Source organism: Cervus elaphus, chromosome 17 (genome assembly GCF_910594005.1).
Source record: "Cervus elaphus chromosome 17, mCerEla1.1, whole genome shotgun sequence".
Lineage (NCBI taxonomy): Eukaryota > Metazoa > Chordata > Mammalia > Artiodactyla > Cervidae > Cervus > Cervus elaphus.
Window position 1 is genome coordinate 17,659,396 of NC_057831.1, and position 19,493 is coordinate 17,678,888.

At 42.0% G+C, this 19,493-nt stretch overlaps 1 protein-coding gene and 1 non-coding gene across 2 annotated transcripts in view; one reads left to right on the plus strand and one right to left on the minus strand.

Annotated features, from left to right (window-relative positions):
• Window positions 1-19,493, minus strand: part of MCUB (mitochondrial calcium uniporter dominant negative subunit beta) — a 103,518-nt gene that overhangs the window by 66,918 nt on the left and 17,107 nt on the right. The gene's annotated exons all lie outside the window — the stretch shown is intronic.
• LOC122673672 lies at window positions 6,677-6,783 on the plus strand. Its single transcript, XR_006334782.1, has one exon. It is a non-coding gene; the product is annotated as a U6 spliceosomal RNA (small nuclear RNA).

Sequence of the window (19,493 nt, forward strand, 5' to 3'; positions counted from 1 at the left end):
TAAATATCCAGCATTAGGAATATCTTCTACCTTTTCCACTTTCACCTTTTTTTCTGCAAATGAAATACCCAAGTATCTCCTGCATTGCAGGCAGATTCTTTACCGTCTGAGCCACCAGAGAAGCCCTATTAAGAATACCTTCTACCTTCTCCACTTTCACCTTTTTTCCTCCAAATGAAGTGATGGCTGATTGGATTTTTTTTTAAATATATTAAATTTCAAGGATATTCAATCCTTTTTATCCAAAAGTTAAAATTTAAGCACTCTTCAGAGATGATAAATGTCCACCCTATTTATTCTGACACAACATTTGGCTAATATAGAACAGCTGGCTGACTATATTCTGAACAGCTGAACATAAATTGGTATATTGAAATACATTCACAATTTATTTCTTTTGATGCCAATTTAGAGAACAAAACAAAATTAACCATTTGACTATGGAAAGACAACTGCATATATGTACTTTAAAAGGAGTTCAATGAAAGAAGTCTTAGCTTTAAGTTCTCAGACAAATTCTTTTCTTTTAAATCAAGTCTCACAGCCAATATGAAAAATCAATACCCCAGACTGTAAGTAAAAGAGAAGCTGACCCAGTATTCCCGAGGTTTAAGCTCACTCCGGAAGACCCTGGTCCACAGTTTCTGCACTAGCAGGTCCTCCCCAGTGTTTCTCTGTCCCAGCTTGGGACCCTTCTGGTCGCCCCCTTCCATCCGCACTGCAGGCTGAAATGCCATCTTTGTAAGACATTCTCTCCAGGGACTAGCGAGAGGGCTGCCTTTCCCTCCCTCTTTTTAATGCCAGAGTCTAGTAACCTGACGATACACCCCATGGGGCCCCTCACGGTGCTCCTGGAAAGCTGAGAAATCTCAGGCAAGTAGGCCGGCAGGTCAACTGCTGTGACATTCCTGAAGAACACACACAGACTGGTCCCCACTGTCACCCTCACAACAGAACCATACTTACACAACCGGCAAAGAATCCATGAAGTGATTTTTAGGCAGATATTTACTGAGTGCCCAAAATTCACACAGGCTGCATGCCATGTGAAGTGCCCTGTTGCAGAAACTCTCAGCAATCTGCTGAATTTAGAAGTGGCAGCAGGTGTCATCAAATGAAAATGGAAGAAGGCTACATCTCTTCCCTCAGGCTTTTCTCCTCCAGTGAGACAAGCAACACTTGGCCGGTAACTACGTCAGTCTGGGAATAAGTTGACAAGTACTTCCAGAGGGCTGACATCACCCCTTCACTGACTACACCATTCAAAAGGCAGACAGGCAACACCAGGAAAGATTAGGCAGACTTAAGTTCTGCCTCCCTAACTGCATCTCTCTGGTAAAATGCCAGGGAGTAACTGGACTAAATGATCCAGAAAATATATTTACTGAAGATGACAAATTACAGAAAAATTCAAAATGGCTAAAACTGCTACTGTGGTCTCATTAGCTCACTTTATGACTAGATGCAAAGTAGGAGATTTAAGTGTATAATATACTGACAATCTGAACCAAGTTCTCTCAATTACAGGGTCTGCTCACAATAAGTCTTTTCCAAGATTCTGAATAAGAAGATTCATCTTGGTGTTCTAAATAAAGTCTACTAAAAGCCATCATTTCATACTTTGGATGCTCTGATTATTATTACATGAGAACACAGGAAGGAATGGGACACACTTACGTCTCAGAAAGCCCAGCGAAAGTGAAAGTGAAGTTGCTCAGTCGTGTCTGACTCTTGGCAACCCCATGGACTGTACCTGCCAGGCTCCTCCATCCATGGGATTTTCCAGGCAAGATTACTGGAGTGGGTTGCTTTCAGAAGTGACCCTAAATAATCATTCAGTCTCTGCCTTACATGTACTTGAAAGACAAGAGGGCTGCAGCAGATGACTGTTTAAGTTTCAATAGTTGCTTGGCGCAACTTCATGAGAAAACTGGAAATTAAGAGAGTTTGGTACTTTTCTCCTCAAGTTTTTTTCAACAAAAGGCTGGATTTGAGTGTGTCTTTTCACTCTAGTGACTCCCTGCACACTGCCCCAATCTTTAGGGAAAGTACCTATTTTTCTTAATTATGTAGGAAAATACTGATCAACATGAAATAAGATGCATGTATTTACACTTGCACACGCATACAGAGCCACATGCTCTGGCACTGAAGCGAGACTGACACTTTTCAGCATTGAAGGAAACATTAGTCTGTTGTTTGGAAATAATAAAGAAAACATTAAAAAATGAGTGGAGACTCCCAAGTTAAGTGTTTAAAATGGACTGAATTTATAACACAGAACATACCTTATTTTTTTCTGGCTCTCTTACTTCCAGTATCTCCATATGGACATTACTTCTTTTATATTCTTCTCATGACTAATGGAGGAAAAAGGCTAAGGGAACTTTTGACTGTGACGAAAACATTCTCAGCTTTATAGAGGGACAGGTTACACAGATCTGTGCCCTGTCAAAACTCATAAGTTGTGCACAGAAGATGTGTGTATTTTACTGGATGTAAATTTTACCTAAAAAAGACTATATACAGATACTGAACTCTAGGGATTAGATTTTCTAAGCAGTGGCACAGAATGCCTATTTTAAAACTTCTATTTTTATGTGTATTCAAGGCTTGAACAAATGATTAAATAAATTGAAATGAGGCAGAAAGTTTCCCCATTGTTAAATATGCAACCTCTGGTGTTTGCAATTGTTGGTATCAAATATGAACTCATGGTGTATATATATATATGTGTGTGTGTGTGTGTGTGTTGTGTGTTATATAAAATACACTTATAAAATATACAGGAATAATATACATACACTCACTTATTATTTTTCTTACTAGCTTGGTCTTCAATTGGCAGCAAGGAAGACACACAGCCACCAGATCTTGGTGCTTATGCCACCAAGACACAGACCAGCAGACTGGATCCAAACAGGAAAAGGAGTACGTCAAGGCTGTGTACTGTCACCCTGCTTATTTAACTTATATGCAGAGTACATCATGAGAAATGCTGGCCTGGAAGAAGAGCAAGCTGAGATCAAGACTGCCGGGAGAAATATCAATAACCTCAGATATGCAGATGACACCACCCTTCTGGCAGAAAGTGAAGAAGAACTAAAGAGCCTCTTGATGAAAGTGAAAGCAGAGAGTGAAAAAGTTGGCTTAAAGCTCAACATTCAGAAAACTAAGATCATGGCATCCGGTTCCATCACTTCATGGCAAATAGATGGGGAAACAGTGGAAACAGTGTCAGACTTTATTTTTTGGGATCCAAAAATCACTGCAGATAGTGATGGCAGCCATGAAATTAAAAGATGCTTACTCCTTGGAAGAAAAGTTATGACCAACCTAGACAGCATATTAAAAAGCAGAGACATTGCTTTGCCAACAAAGGTCCGCCTAGTCAAGGCTATGGCTTTTCCAGTGGTCATGTATGGATGTGAGAGTTGGACTATAAAGAAAGCTGAGCGCCGAAGAATTGATGCTTTTGATCTGTGGTGTTGGAGAAGACTCTTGAGAGTCCCTTGGACTGCAAGGAGATCCAACCAGTCCATCCTAAAGGAAATCAGTCCTGGGTGTTCACTGGAAGGTCTGATGTTGAAGCTGAAACTCCAATACTTTGGCCACCTCATGCAGAGAGCTGACTCATTTGAAAAGACCCTGATGCTGAGAAAGACTGAAGGTGGGAGAAGGGGACGACAGAGGATGAGATGGTTGGATGGCATCACCAACTCAATGGACATGGGTTTGGGTGGACTCCAGGAGTTGGTGTTGGACAGGGAGGCCTGGCGTGCTGCAGTCCGTGGGGTTGCAAAGAGTCAGACATGACTGAGCGACTGAACTGAACTGAACCAAAAGAAACCTAGATTCTTTGGAGAAAAAGCTAAGTCCAAGGTTATGGCAACAAAAATACAACCTACAATAACCTAGAACATCTCGCTGTACTACAAACAGAAGCTGCACTCAGAATCTGAGAACCTACCAATTAAAAAATTTCCTGAGCTCAAGGACACAATTTCCAGATTCAAAGGGCCTAACAATTGATGCTTTTGAGCTATGGTGTTGGAAAAGACTCTTTTTTTTCTTCTAATTTTTTTTTTAATTTTTATTTTTTGGCCTCCCAGCATGTGGGATCCTAGTTTCCTGACCAGGGATCAAACCCACAATCCCTGCATTGGAAGCACCAAGTCTTAACCATTGGACCACCAGGGAAGTCCCCTGGAGAAGACTCTTGAGAGTCCCTTGGGCTGCAAGGAGATCAAATTAGTCACCCCTAAAGGAAATCAGTCCTGAATATTCATTGGAAGGACTGATGCCAAAGCTCCAATACTTTGGCCACCTGATGCAAAGAACAGACTCACTAGAAAAGACCCTAAAGCTGGGAAAGATTGAAGGCAGGAGACGAAGGGGACGACAGAGAATGACATGGTTGGATGGCATCACCAACTTGATGGACATGAGTCTGAGCAACCTCTAGGAGTTGGTGATGGACAGGGAAGTCTTGGGTTCTGCCGTCCATGGGGTCACAAATAGTCAGACATGACTGAGCAGCTGAACTAAACTGAAATGAACAGTTAACAGCACAATGATGAAGCTATCCGCCACAGGCCCATCTTTATGAAATTTTTGAACATCAAATTTCTTTTCGGGCAAAGAAAAGGCCCCATAAGTTTCCAAAGATAAAAAAAAAAAAGATTGCATACTAAGAACCAAGAAGCAGAATGACACTGGATTTAACACTGGAAGCTAAAATATAATGGAGAAATGCTTCCAAAATTCCAAGGAAAGTGCTCTGGATCCAGAGTTTAGCACACAGCCAATGCAAGCAAACTACTCAACGTAAAGTCTTTAAAACATTTATCATTCACATATGTACAAATCCACTGGAAGAGATGCTCCACCAAACTGACTGAACAAACCAAGAAAGCTCTCCAGGGGTCAGGATCCAACATGCAAGAGGAAGAAAGCAAGGGAAGATCAGGAGGGCAGCTGCAGGAAGAAGCCTCAGAAAGAGCTCCTCAGGAAGGTACAACTGGAAGCATCTCTAATGAGTGTCCACGTACTGAGAGGAGATTCATCCAACCAAAGGGAAGTCTGAGACTGAATTACTGAGGAGTAGGAAGAAAATTCAGTGCAAGTGTGTGTGCACACATGCATTTAGACCAGCAACTGTTAACTTCAGATAAGACAAATCTTGGACAGAAAAGGAAAAGTAAGCCCTGAACACTGAGCTGCGAGTATAACTGTACAGAAAGAATGCGAGACAGAAGTACAGGGTAGGAGTGAGGACAGCTGAATTCTCATCTTCCATGGAAGTCACCAGAAAATGCCTCAAACTGAAATATCCAAGGAGAGCAATACAAGCATTTGTGAATGATTTCACAGCTATGATGGTAAATGAAACTTATCAGTTAAAAACACTAAGTGTCTGCTTTTAGGAAGTAATGTTTTTCACAACAACTTGTATAACTCTCTGACTCCTAATGACTGCACATACAAACACAATAAAAATGAAAACTAAATTTTAAAAATTGTTTTTTTTGTTTACCCTTTTTTTTTTAACAGCCTTTCCAAGGAATTCAATTTTAAAATCTCATAGAACAGGTAGATAAGATGAAACCACATTAGATGTACTTTTCACTATCCTAATCAAACAATACTTAAAAACTAGATTAGAAAGGATGCAAACTATAAGCAAACAAAAGCAAAAGGAAGTCAGGTACAGACCAATGACAACACTGAAAGCAGCTGACTGTTTGCAAGATACTTCCAAACACACCTGTATTCACACACACATCCAAAGATGGAGAGACTGGGGATCAGAAGGTTACTAACTTACTCTAAGAGCAAAGAGAAAACAGGCTTATGATATTACTCTTAGCAAAATTCTAGCAGCCTTCTAGTAGAAAAAAAATTAAGAATATTCCTTCCTCGAACCTTCCTACACTGTTGGTGGGAAGGTAAGTTGGTGCAGGCACTATAGGAAACAGTATGGTGGTTCAGTTGGTAAAGAATCTGCCTGCAACGCAGGAGACCCATTTTGACCCCTGGATCGAGAAGATACCCTGGAGAAGGGCATGACAACCCACTCCAGTATTCTTGCCTGGAGAATTCCATGGACAGAGAGATCTCAATAATGATGGAACACTTAAAACACGGTTTTATGATTTAGTCATTTAGTCACTGTTTCTTATTGAAACCTAGAACTCTTTTAAGAGACTACTCTGAGTTCCATAAACTTTTGTTTCAAGGCTGTTGTAAAAGTAATTTTCAAAAGTTTTTTGTTCTGCTACAGGGATTTGGTTATTTCTCCTTCCATCTAATTGTCATTTTCAGTCAGACTTCAAATATTTTTGTTTTGACTCAACCTCTGGATAAATTTAAAGTTGAACATAATACACAGAAAAGACCCTGATGCTGGGAAAGACTGAAGGCAGGAGAAAAACAGGACGACAGAGAATGAGATGGTTGGATATCATTACCGACTCTATGGACATGAGTTCGAGCAAGCTCCGGGAGATGGTGAAGGCCAGGGAAGCCTGGCGTGCTGCAATCCATGGGGTTGCAAAGAGTCGGACACAACTGAGTGACTGAATAACAATAATAGATAAGTCTTTTCTATGTGGCAGTGGCAAGAAGTTCTGCACTGACCCATAATTACCTATGAATTAATTTAAAAGTCACTTCCGTGCTCGCTTCGGCAGCACATATACTAAAATTGGAACGATACAGAGAAGATTAGCATGGCCCCTGCGCAAGGATGACACGCAAATTCGTGAAGCGTTCCATATTTTTATGATAAGGAAAGCAAAAAAAAAAAATAAATAAAAAATAAAAGTCACTTCCTGTTCCTCAGATACATTTATGACCACTTATCAGAAGAGCATCATAATTGACACCACAATGTCTATGATAAAATGTCATCACGCAGCTGTGTGCCCTTGAATAATACAGAGCCTACACAACTCTACATGGTAGCCCTGCTTTTATTTAAATGTGAGGTCTATTTAAATGTGAAGTTTAATCAAATGTGAGATTTAATCAACCTAACAAAGTATGCTATTGAAGCAAAAGAGAAATCAACCCCCACGCTGTGAATTTCTAATCCTGGGCGGGGCCAGGCCAGGTTTGCACCTTTGTTGCTTTCTTAGGCGATGAATGGCAGGTAATCTGGGCACCATCCCATAGGACTTGGATGATCGTCTGTGAGATGAGGCAGGGAGAGAGCCGACACCAGTGCCCTGCCCCTGCCCTGTCTAAGTCAGCATCATGGACAGGCTGCATCAAACAAAAGCAGTGCTGACTTCAGTGGCCACTAGTGTCAAAGAGGGAAACAATACCTAAAGGTTTGACTTAGAATGAAAGTGTTAGTCACTCAGTCCTGTCTGACTCTTTGCAACCCCATGAACTATAGATTGCAGGCTTCTCTGTCCATGGAATTCTCCAGGCAAGAATACTGGAGTGGGTTGTCATGCCCTTCTCCAGGGTATCTTCTCGATCCAGGGGTCAAAATGGGTCTCCTGCATTGCAGGCAGATTCTTTACCAACTGAACCACCAGGGAAGCCAGCTTCATCATTAACAATGAATTAATAAAACACAGGAAGTCTTAAGCTGGACCAGTAAGACTGAGAATTTTGCAATTTCAGTTTTAATGACTGTTAAAGGTCCAACAAAAAAATAATTTCTGAGTGACTATCTGGCTGGGCCCTTCAATTCAGGGCCACTACTCCCCTTATTGTCACCCTGCTTACTTAACTTACATGCAGAGTACATCATGAGAAACACTGGGCTGGAAGAAGCACAAGCTGGAATCAAGATTGCCAGGAGAAATATCAATAACCTCAGATATGCAGATGACACCACCCTTATGGCAGAGAGTGAAGAGGAACTAAAAAGCCTCTTGATGAAAGTGAAAGAAGAGAGTGAAAAAGTTGGCTTAAAGCTCAACATTCAGAAAACTAAGATCATGGCATCTGATCCCATCACTTCATTGGCAAATAGATGGGGAAACAATGGAAACAGTGTCAGACTTCATTTTTTGGGCTCCAAAATCACTGCAGATGGTGATTGCAGCCATGAAATTAAAAGACGCTTACTCCTTGGAAGGAAAGTTATGACCAACCTAGATAGCATATTAAAAAGCAGAGACATTACTTTGCCAACAAAGGTCTGTCTAGTCAAGGCTACAGCATTTCCAATAGTCATGTATGGATGTGAGAGTTGGACTGTGAAGAAAGCTGAGCGCCGAAGAATTGATGCTTTCCAACTGTGGTGTTGAAGAAGACTCTTGAGAGTCCCTTGGACTGCAAGGAGACCCAGCCCATCCATCCTAAAGGAGATCAGTCCTATATGTTCATTGGAAGGACTGATGCTGAAGCTGAAACTCCAATACTTTGGCCACCTCATGCGAAGAGTTGACTCATTGGAAAAGACCCTGATGCTGGGAGGGATTGGGGGCAGAAGAAGGGGATGGCAGAGGATGAGATGGCTGGATGGCATCACCGACTCGATGGGCATGAGTTTGAGTAAACTCTGGGAGTTGGTGATGGACAGGGAGGCCTGGCGTGTGCAGTCCATGGGGTCACAAAGAGTCGGACACGACTGAGCGACTTAACTGAACTCCCCTTGAGGAGGCCTTGGGTCCACCTCACCCCAACCTTCACCACCACCATCCCAGGATTACTGCACCAGCCCTCGCAGTTCCCCTGTACCCCAAATGCTGTGAATAGCCCTCTATGTATAAGCCCTCCTTTAATTACCCTTATCTAACTGAGCCATCTGTTTCCTGTTGGGACTAAATTATACAATCACTTCACACACTAACATTACAGAAGAGTTCCTGCATCATGACATGTTTTATGCTTTGAGTATCTGTTTTTCTCTGCTATTTGTTGCCTTTGTACTTTTTGACTATCATTTTCTGGTCTTCTCTGGAAGCTTAGATGGTAAAGAATATGCTTGCAACACAAGAGACCTGGGTTCGATCCCTGGGTCTGGAAAATGCCCTGGAGAAGGGAATGGCAATCCACTCCAGTACTCTTGCCTGGAGATTTCCATGTACAGAGGAGCCTGGTGGGCTACAGTCTATGGGGTTCCAAAGAGCTGGACACGAGTGGGTGACTAACACTTCTACACTTACTATTTTTCATACATTTATTCAGTTCACTCACCCAGTCGCGTCCAACTCTTTGCAACCCCATGGACTGCAGCACGCCAGGCCTCCCTGTCTATCACCAACTCCCCAAAGCTTGCTCAAACTCATGTCCACTGAGTCAGTAATGCCATCCAACCATTTCATCCTCTGTCGTCCCCTTCTCCTCCTGCCTTCAGTCTTTCCCAGCATCAGAGGGTCTTTTCCAGTGAGTCAGTTCTTTGAGTCAGGTGGCCAAAGTACTGGAGTTTCAGCTTCAGCATCAATCCTTCCAATGAATATTCAGGACTGATTTCCTTTAGGATGGACTAGTTTGGTCTATTTGCAGTCTAAGGGACTCTCAAGAGTTTTCTCCAACACCACATTTTAAAATCAACAATTCTTTGATGCTCAGCCTTCTTTATAGTCCAACTCTCACATCTATGCAGGACTACTGGAAATGCCATAGCCTTGATTAGATGGACCTTTGTTGGCAAAGTAATGTCTCTGCTTTTTAATATGCTGTCTAGGTTTGTCATAGCTTTTCTTCCAGGAGCAAACGTCTTTTAATTTCATGGCTGCAGTCTCTCATGTAGCCTAAATTAAGGGTTCAGCTGAGCCTTGGGAATGGACTAGAACTAGGGACTGGAGTGTCATACTGAGATTAGGAAGTCCTCTTGATCCACGTTTCATTTCTCCTTTTCTCTGCATGTCAGTGTCATTCTGCTTTATCACTACAAAATGATCTGCACTGCTTCTAAGTACACGTGATAGAAAATGATCATTCCGAGCAGCTCCAAGTGTGTAACTCCACTATTCAAAGGAGCAGCCAGCAGAGATGGCAATCCTATATTCAATCCAGTTTCCTCAGTCAGATGACCAACTGAATGAAAGCCATGTTCTACTGAGATGACCAATTCTGTTATAACCATGTATTTAAGAGCAAGGAAATTTCCAGAGAAGGCAAGATGACTAGCTGAGACCACAAAAGTGGTTCCTAAAATTTCAAAACTAAGACCATTACTATGCTAAAATATAACAGTGGTAGTTTTAACAATCACTGATGTGCCTATGAAACCTTTTCTAAGATCTAATAGCTTACAGTAATCAGGATAATTACCAATAATAACATATTTCATCCTAATTCTGTTCCAAAGATACATTCAGGTAATATAATTATTCTGCAAGAGAGGTTACACTTGGATGTTTCCACATAACTGCAGGCATCAAAACAACTGTTGATTACAAAGCTTAGTCACTGCCACAAATTCAGGCTTCGCTAATTAAATGGAGGCACAATCCCACTAAGTGAATAACTAATTAAATGAAACTGCCTGGATTCGTTATAAAGTGAATTCCTTTTTTTTTTTTAAAGTGAATTTCATATGTGAAAAAGTGTTATAGCCTGTTAAAAGAGCATCCGTGCTTAAAGCTTCAATGGACACCAGTAATGAACAGCACACCTGGGTCACTTCCAGCAAAACCTCACAGCAAACATTCTAAACCCAAGCCTTCACAGAAAGCTTAATATCATTTACATAAAAAGTCAAAACACAAACCACCTCAACTAAGTAGTTAATACACTATAAGCAATCCAAAGCTGCTTCTTGGTGGGGAAGGCAGGTGGCAGGAGTGGTCAGCAAGGGATGTACAGCAGTGGACCAATATTTAGCTAAATGTTTGGGTGTATCAATCCTCAGGCTACAGCAGTCTCTGACTCTGCGATGAATATCAGAGGCTGTGGACCTGAGAGACTTCACAGAACAACAGATATGAAAGGAACCCCAGAGCTCACCTCAGCTGGCCTCCCATTTTGACTCAGACCCCACTCAGGTTTTAACCACCCCCGCTTCAGCCCACTTCTCGGCTTCTCCATCGTTCACCTCTTGCCATCCTATCTACTCAGTCTAACTTCCTCCTGCACTTACATGTCTCATACTTTTTGTGTTAAATCTCTCTGCCTTACCTGCTCCCATTTGGATTGTACTCTGTGTTCCTAAAACAGTCACGTTCCCTGATTCCTGGTCTAGGCTATCGCACTGTAATCAAAGCGACCACTCCTTTACCCGCGCCAACCAGTCTGGCCCGTCTCCCAGAGCACCGTGGCCTGACCGACGAGCGCGGCTGCGCCTCCAAGTACTGCACGGGTGCTGCCTCAGCCCCCGTGACGGTGAGACGCTCACGGCCTGTAAGCGCCAGACTCACCCTCTTCCACTGCTCTGCGAACACGAATCTGTGTTCTTCAAAAGCAGAGCTATCACATACTCGAGCAACTCCACTTCCTGGTATAAATCAGAAGAAAACTTGAAAACTAGTTTGAAAACATATGCACGCCAATGTTCACAGCAGCATTATTTACAATTGCTACGATACAGAAGCAACCTAAGTGTGTATCAACAGATGAATGGGTGAAGAAGATGTAGCACATAAATATATAATAGAATATTACTCAGCCATAAAAAAGAACGAAAACTTTCCATTTGTAACAAAATGGATGGACCTGGCAAGTATTATCCTTAGTGAAGTGAGTCAGAGAAAAACAAATACTGTACCTTTTCACTTATATGTAACTTTTCCACTTATATTTCACTGTACCTTTCACTTATATTTCAAAGAATATAACAAAAACAGGCTCACAGATATGGAGAACAAACTAGTGGTTACCAGAGGTGAGGGGTGAGGGGAGGGGCAGGATAAGTGAAGGGGATTGAGAGGTATAAGCTAATAGGTCTAAAATAAGATACAAAGATGTAAAGTACAGTACAGGGAATATATTTTATATTCCCAACACTTGATAATAACTTTGAATGGAGTATATAAAAATACCAAATCATCTCACACTAACATAAGATTGTAAATCAAGTATACTTCAATTAAAAGCAGTGTATGCATTGGTGAACAGGCAGAATATATATGATTTCTTAAACTAAGCTGAACTCTGCCCACCCTTTCTGCCCAATCTTAGGAGTGATTTCCTTGCTCTGAAGCAACACAGAATGACAAATCTTTCACATACCTTCTCAGATGTTTGAAAACAAAGATTTTGCTTCTGCTCTGCCTTCTTTTCACCAGATTAAACACATCCAGTCCCTTTAATCTCTGATATAAATCCTTATCATCTTAACCGCCTTCTGGATGCACCTTCCTTCCACCAACTTGGCAGCATCCCTTCCAAAGCCCTGCCCCAGTAACAAAACATAATTTCTCACATGATCTGATAGCCTGGTGCAGTGTAACAGGACTATTGCTTGTGATTAAGACTTTGCATCTCCCTTCAATGAGTTAGGAGCCACACTAGCATTCTGGAAATTCAGTGTTCAAAGGTGGCTTGTGGGTCAACTGAAACGCCCAGATCTCTACCCACAACTACTATCAAGCAGGATTTACTGATCTTATGCTTCCTACCCCCCATCGAGAGGGACTGCTTCCTTCTAGCACTGCTAAACTGCTTTTCCCTTACTATTCTTAAGCAATGTGCCGTGTGCTGTGCTTGGTCGCTCAGTCATGTCCGACTCTGCAACCCTGTGCATCGCAGCCCGCTAGGCTCTGCTGTCAATGGGATTCTCCAGACAAGAATACTGGAGTGGGTTGCCATGCCCTCCTTCAGGGGCTCTTCCCAACCCAGGGATCGAAACCAAGTCTCCTGCATTGCAGGCAGGTTCTTTACCATCTGAGATACCAGGGAAGCCCTCTTAAAGCAACAGCCCAGATTAAAAATACTGCTGCAGTATGGAATAAGAATAAGCCTCCAGTAAAAGATAATTCCACACAACCTAGGATGATCTATTATGTTCAGATATGGCCAGACCAGGCCCAGCCACAGTTCATAATACAGTAAGTGTTCATTTTGGAGATATATTTCCAATTATATATATATGTTACATATATTACCAAATGTTTTTGTTGTTCAGTCACTCAGTCGTGTCTGACACTTTGCAACCCCATGGACTGCAGCACATCAGGCTTCCCTGTTCTTCACCATCTCCAGTGAGTTGGTGATGTCATCCAACCATCTCATCCTCTGTCATCCCCTTCTCCTCCTGCCTTCAATCTTTCCTAGCATCAGGGTCTTTTCCAATGGTGGCCAAAGTATTGGAGCTTCAGCTTCATCATCAGTCCTTCTGACGAAAATTCAGGGTTGACTTCCTTTAGGATTGGCTGGTTTGATCTCCTTGCAGTCCAAGGGACTCTCTAGGGTCGTCTCTAACACCACAGTTCAAAGGCATCAATTATTTGGCTCCCAAACTAGCCCTTTGAACAACTCTTTCATTGACGTCTCATTTACTGTTTCATGGACAATATAGTGTCCAAGTTCAAGGAATGTATAGGAAACTATGAAAATCTAGCCTTTATAACTATGTTGAAATGCATGAAAAGCAATGAGAAAGGAAAACATTTCTAATATTCCAAAGTCAAAGTTATGCATTTAAGGCTGATCAATAGTGCTATCCGGCTTCACTGGTGCTCAGATGATAAAGAAACCGCCTGCCGCTGCAGAAGACCTGGGTTCGATCCCTGGGTCAGGAAGATTCCCTGGAGAAGGAAATGGCAACCCATTCCAGTATTACTGCCTGGAGAATCCCATGAACAGAGGAGCCACGAGGGCTACAGTCCATGGGGTCGCAAAGAGGCAGACATGACTTAGCGACCAACACTTTACTTTCCATAGTGGTATCACTAAGCCTGACAAATTAAAATTTAAAAGTCTGTGACTACAAAGATGTGATTAAGTAAATAATGTGGTGAGAAGACATTATACGAGGTCCCATGAATAACTCTTTTTGAATATGCCCTGAACTATGGTAGATGAGTCTCAGTGTTATGTTGTTGTTGTTGTTTAGTCGCTAAGTTGTGTCAGACTCTGTGACCCCACGGACTGTCCCTGGGATTCTCCAGGCGAGAATACTGGAGCAGGTTGCCATGCCCTCCTCCAGGGGATCTTCCTGATCCAGGGATCAAACCTCCATCTCCGACTTGGCAGGCCAATTCTTTACCACTGAGCCACCTGGGAAGCCATTATGTTGTATACTAAGATACATTTTACTCTAAGACTCAGCTGCCATCTTTCAACCATCCTAAGCATCTATTTCCCTGGTGGCCCGGTCAGTAAAGAGTCTGCCCACAATGTGGGAGACCCAGGTTCAATCCCTGGATTGGGAATATCCCCTGGAGAAGGAAATGGCAACCCACTCCAGTATTCTTGCCTGAAGAATCCCATGGACAGAGGAGCCTGGTGGGTTATTGTCCATGAGGTCGCAGAGTTGGACACAACTGAGTGACTAACACACACACACGCATCTACTTAAGATTTCCCTGTTTTAGACCATATTTGTAATAGGCTAGCCTACAAAATGCCACTAAACTCAAATATTAGATATGCACGATACTTTTATAACTTTCACTGCAGCTCCTTTATCTATGACCATAATTCCTCTACAGTAAGTCTTTCTCTGAGACTTACATGGTCAGCATCTTCTCTACCTCTTTTCCTTATCAGGTGTCATTGCACAAACTTGGCCTCAAATCCTAATTGAACCATTAGAATTTACTTCTCTCTCTTGCTTAGTTTAACAAGTATAAGCGAGGCCATACCCTTTCCTATTAAGTTGCAGCCCCGAGGGCAGGTATAATGAAGCAGGTATAATCAGGTGTCAAATGTTCCTGCTCTAATCCAAATTAAAAGTGCTCTATTTCCACCATTTCCTTTTTAAGTTTTCCAGGGGGAAATAAAGTTCCCCTGAAAATATCTACTGCTGAAGAATACCATACAAACAAGGCACAACAGAGCCTTGACAATTCAGTGCCCACAAAAAGCAAAACTGTCCTGTTTCTGGCCAAGGGGGACTGCAGCCGAAAAGCTAAACGTGCACTAAAATCCTATCTCCCCTTTTCCACGGTTTTCATGTGTTCGCTGGAATGTGGCTCCCAGCCAACACATCTCTCACCCCCCCTGGCAGCTCAGGGTGGCATCTGACCTTTTCAATGAAATATTCAATGGAACATGAGCACAAGCATTACGTGACATTGCCAGGCCCAGCCTGTAACACCTTGAAAAGTCCTTCCACGCTCTTTCGAGTTTGGAAGCCACATTCTGAAGGCAGCAGAGGGACTGGTCGGCTTAGGGTCCCTGAACAACTACGTGGAGCAGAGTTACTGCTGACCTGAAAAGCTTACCTCAGGTGCATTTCCTGAGAGAGGGAAGAGTGACTTAAAGCATACAGAAGTTCATGCACTGTTGGGGTCTTTTGTTTCAGCAGCACAGCTTAGGTAATAGAAAATTCTTAAAAAAATTTTTTAAAGTTTGGGAAAGGAAAAGCGAGGGAAAACATACATAACGACTGCAAACTCTTAACGCTGGTTTCAGGTGAAAGACAAATGGCGCCCATGGTTTAACAATCCCAAAGGGAAATAACCTACTGGAATAAAGCCTGGGCCAGAGCACTGCCTCTTGAACATCAATCACTCAGCCACATCTTCACTTCTCACCCATCATGCCACATCTCCCGCAAGAATGAGAACTCACCCCAGGACTCTGATTCTTCCCCTGACTTCAGATGGCAGCTCATCATCTTAGTCCCAGCCATGGATTCTTTTCCTGCTCTCAAGTGCCAGACACCATGACTTCATGGTTAGGTATAAGCCTAATCATGGAAAACTGCTGGAATTCCTACACATTTCCATATTCTTCCTCTTGTTTCTCCATTCTACCAGTTCCTGTTATTTTAGCTCCATGTACAGTGACCAGGACTTTGTTATTGTTCCTTATTAATGAAGTCACTGGTCTCATCCCATTATACATATACTGGGTTGCTAAACCCAGATTCATCTCCTAGAACAGCATCCCTATGACTACTGCCAAAAATGGAGTCTACAGATTAGGGACTGGCAAATGATGGTCTATGGGCCAAATCTGGCCTATTGCCATTTTTGTAAACAAAGTTGATAGGAACATAGCCACGCCCTCACACGGCAGCTTTTGTACGACGATGGCAGCACTGAGCAGCTGTGACATCACAGGCTGCAAAGACTACAGTGCTTACCATCCGGACCTTTAAAGGCTTACCAATGCCTGGTACAGACCAACATCATTTCTCATAAAGACAACGTGGCTATCTTCTTATACCTCATTCATTTAGCACCACTGCAAGCACCTGAACTAGCAGAATAAGAAAACCAAAGATAAATAAACATATATATGTGTATATATGGTACCAAGAATATAAAAGATATGTTACTTACTCTTCAGGAGTTGCTAGTGTACAGAGAAAATGAATACTCATGGGTGGAGGCAGAGATGCTGGTAAGATACATACACAAAAAGCCCTAATGTAAGAGAGTGTTCAAGCACCAAATGAGCAGTACAATGAGCCAACTAGCAGACACAGGAGGAAAAGACAGGGAAAAAATGGCAGAGGATCTGCATATACGTCTTCCTAAAGAAGATATACAGATGGCCAATATGTACATGAAAAGGTGCTCAACATCACTAACCATTAGAGAAACGGAAATCAAAACTACAGTGAAGAATCACCTCAACCTGTTAGAATGATACCTGCATGCATGCATGCTCAATCATGTTCAACTCTTTGTGATCCCATGGACTGTAGCCTGCCAGGTTCCTGGAATTTTTCAGGCAAGAATGCTGGAATAGGTTGCCATTTCTTACACCAGAGGATCTTCCCGACCCAGGGATTCAACCTGCATCTCTTGAGTCTCCTGCATTGGCAGGGGGATTCTTTATCACTTTGTCACCAGGGAAGCCCCATCTATTAGATTGGCTCCATTCAAAAAGACAAGAAATAAGTACTGGTGAGGATGTAAGGAAAAGGGAACCCTTGTGCACTGTCAGTGGGAACATAAATTGGTGCAGCCACTATGGAAAACAGTATGGTGGGCCCTCAAAAAATTAGAAATAGAACTACCATATGATCCAGCAATTTGAAAACACTAATTAGAAAAGATATCTACACCTCTATGTTCACTGCAGCATTATTTACAATAGCCAAGACCCAGAAATAAGCTTACTGGTCATCAATGGATGAACGGACAATGATGGTGCATTGGAATATTATTTGGCCATAAAAAAGAAGGAAATACTGCTATTTGAGGGATGGGTGAAATGAATGAAGGAGACCAAAAGGTACAAATTTCTAGCTATATAATAAACAAGTCCTGGGCATGTAAGGGAAGCCCCCATAGCATGGTGACTACAGTTAACAATGCTGCATTGTATATTTGAAAGTTGTTAACAGTAAGTCCTAAAAATTCGCATCACGTGAAGAAAAATTTGTAACTATGCATGATGACGGATGGGTTTTCCTCATAGCTCAATCGGTTAACAATCTCCCTGCAATGCAGGAGACCTGGGTTCAATTCCTGGGTCGGGAAGATCCCCTGGAGAAGGAAATGGCAACTCACTCCAGTACTCTTGCCTGGAAAATCCCATGGACAGAGGTGCCTGGTGGGCTACAGTCCAAGGGGTCGCAAGAGTCGGACATGACTTAGCGACTAAACCACCACCACCATGGTGATGGATGTTAACTGGACTTATTGTGATGATCTTTTCGTAATATATACAAATATCATATTATGTTATACACCTAAGACTAATGTAATGTAGTAGATCAAATATATCTCAATTTCAAAAAAAGAAGGAAAGGTGATTTCCAACTAGTAATCAAGACAGGTTTTATGCAAATGATGAAGCCAAAGTAAGACTTTTAACCAGGAATAGAGCGGGTGCATAGTGGGTAAAGGCAGCACAGGTAAACTGTTACAGTCTATAAAACATATTCCATCCATATGCTGTTTTTCTTTTTTTTTTTTTTTCATTTATTTTTATTAGTTGGAGGCTAATTACTTCACAACATTGCAGTGGGTTTTGTCATACATTGACATGAATCAGCCATGGAGTTACATGTATTCCCCATCCCGATCCCCCCTCCCACCTCCCTCTCCACCCAATTCCTCTGGGACTTCCCAGTGCACCAGGCCGGAGCACTTGTCTCATGCATCCCACCTGGGCTGGTGATCTGTTTCACCATAGATAGTATACATGCTGTTCTTTTGAAATATCCCACCCTCACATTCTCCCACAAAGTTCAAAAGTCTGTTCTGTATTTCTGTGTCTCTTTTTCTGTTTTGCATATAGGGTTATCGTTACCATCTTTCTAAATTCCATATATATGTGTTAGTATGCTGTAATGTTCTTTATCTTTCTGGCCTACTTCACTCTGTATAAGGGGCTCCAGTTTCATCCATCTCATTAGCACTGGTTCAAATGAATTCTTTTTAACGGCTGAGTAATATTCCATGGTGTATATGTACCACAGCTTCCTTATCCATTCGTCTGCTGATGGGCATCTAGGTTGCTTCCATGTCCTGGCTATTATAAACAGTGCTGCGATGAACATTGGGGTGCACGTGTCTCTTTCAGATCTGGTTTCCTCAGTGTGTATGCCCAGAAGTGGGATTGCTGGGTCATATGGCAGTTCTATTTCCAGTTTTTTAAGAAATCTCCACACTGTTTTCCATAGTGGCTGTACTAGTTTGCATTCCCACCAACAGTGTAAGAGGGTTCCCTTTTCTCCACACCCTCTCCAGCATTTATTGCTTGTAGACTTTTGGATAGCAGCCATCCTGACTGGCTGCTATTACACTGGCGGGTAATGGTACCTCATTGTGGTTTTGATTTGCATTTCTCTGATCATGAGTGATGTTGAGCATCTTTTCAGGTGTTTGTTAGCCATCTATATGTCTTCTTTGGAGAAATGTCTGTTTAGTTCTTTGGCCCATTTTTTGAATGGGTCATTTATTTTGCTGGAATTGAGCTGCAAGAGTTGCTTGTATATTTTTGAGATTAATCCTTTGTCTGTTGCTTCATTTGCTATTATTTTCTCCCAATCTGAGGGCTGTCTTTTCACCTTACTTATAGTTTCTTTTGTTGTGCAAAAGCTTTTAAGTTTCATTAGGTCCCATTTGTTTATTTTTGCTTTTATTTCCAATATTCTGGGAGGTGGGTCATAGAGGATCCTGCTGTGATTCATATCGGAGAGTGTTTTGCCTATGTTCTCCTCTAGGAGTTTTATAGTTTCTGGTCTTACATTTAGATCTTTAATCCATTTTGAGTTTATTTTTGTGTATGGTGTTAGAAAGTGTTCTAGTTTCATTCTTTTACAAGTGGTTGACCAGTTTTCCCAGCACCACTTGTTAAAGAGGTTGTCTTTTTTCCATTGTATATCCTTGCCTCCTTTGTCAAAGATAAGGTGTCCATAGGTTCGTGGATTTATCTCTGGGCTTTCTATTCTGTTCCAATGATCTATATTTCTGTCTTTGTGCCAGTACCATACTGTCTTGATGACTGTGGCTTTGTAG